This window comes from Danio rerio, chromosome 8 (assembly GCF_052040795.2).
Source record: "Danio rerio strain M-AB ecotype USA chromosome 8, GRCz13ab, whole genome shotgun sequence".
Classification (NCBI taxonomy): domain Eukaryota; kingdom Metazoa; phylum Chordata; class Actinopteri; order Cypriniformes; family Danionidae; genus Danio; species Danio rerio.
Window position 1 is genome coordinate 47,215,001 of NC_141028.1, and position 1,471 is coordinate 47,216,471.

At 37.3% G+C, this 1,471-nt stretch overlaps 1 protein-coding gene across 2 annotated transcripts in view; it reads right to left on the minus strand.

The window, feature by feature from the left end:
* The window catches only part of golga1 (golgin A1), a 51,854-nt gene extending 50,641 nt beyond the window's left edge, over positions 1–1,213 (minus strand). For both annotated transcript variants that reach the window (XM_087262982.1, XM_087262981.1), the window contains exon 1: positions 1,054–1,213. The gene's annotated coding sequence lies outside the window, so the exon portion shown is untranslated. The remainder of the gene's footprint in view (positions 1–1,053) is intronic.
* Positions 1,214–1,471: the final 258 nt, after the last annotated feature.

The window sequence follows — 1,471 nt, forward strand, 5'->3', positions numbered from 1 at the left end:
CAACACGGTAACTGTAAAAAATACTGTGTTTTATATTTACATTTATTGTGGTTATTTTCTAACATACAGCACTTTTTGTTGTGTTACTATTTAAGTGTGCTCCTTTTTTGCTCTGACTATCTTGCATCTTTGTCATCATTCCTCTAAAAAAGTACCGGGATAAGATTTTTTGCCTATATCGCCCAGCGCTATGTTAGACTGTTGCTAGGGTGTGTGGAGTCATTGCTAGGTGGTTGCTAGGGTGTTCTGAGTGGTTGTGGAGCAGCTGTTGAGGCATTACTTGGTGGTGGCAAAGGCGCTGCAAGGATATTCTGAGTGCATTCCAAACTAGATAGGTGAATAAAAATGTAGGCGAATAACTGTAAAAAGTTCCACATTTTGAGGAAAAAACCACCCCTTTCACCAGGCTGGATACGGGTCTGAAATCAGCCCTATTGAATTAACTGCGAAAAATTCTGCATTTTGGTAATCACTAGTCATTTGCTGCTAAAAGGACTTCCCTATTTAGAATTTGAAAAGAATAATTTTCTGAAATTATATTATTTAGGAGAAAGTCAGAATGCACGAAAAAAAAAACTCAATACCTCAATAACATAGCAGATATATCTGTATTATGAGATATTCCTCATTTTCATATTGTTAATGGGATTAACTAGTATACCAAACAGTCATTTGAAAACAGATACGTTGTTTTTAAGAAAGACACTGACAAATAGTTATCTAAAAACAAATTTGTATTCAAAACATTAAATTCTGATGCATTTTATTGACGTATAATATAATATGGCTAAAAAGCCTCAATGTTTACACTGCTTGACATGCTATATTTGCTGATAGCTCATCGGTATCAGGTTTTAACTGTGACGTAAGTTTAAGTCAAAACTATTCATCCATTCCATGCTGGCAGTGAATGGCATCAGCATCATCTATAAAACTGTCCTTTTAACAACGCACAACAAGGCAGAACCAGATCAGCTGTAAACAGAGCAAGCTAATGTTAGCTCTCGTGATTCTCCTTTACCAAATCAACAAACCAGACAGGAGAGAACATACCGTAAAAACTCCATAAACCCTCGCGGAAGTGATGTTCATCGTAATGGAAACTGACATTTAACGCAGATGTGTATAATTCCAGGTGTTACATCTGTGGTGCTGTTTCTGTCGGGGTTAGCAACTGGCTAACTAACTTCACCACGTAATCTTCAGTCACCAGATTCCCGATGACGTTCCAGGAACAACTTGGCGATTGTGCCCTGTGCAGATTGGACGGCCACGGTTTGGAGGCGTGTCTACAGGTCCGCGTGATTTCATGGCCATCATGAAAGCTGTCATAATCAGGTTCATAGCATAGTAACACATTTCTAAATAAATTGGATGAGTAATAATATAAAAACGTGTAATGTATTTACACCTTGTAACAAGATTTAACACACACACACTCACACACACACATACTTTTTTTTTTTTTTGC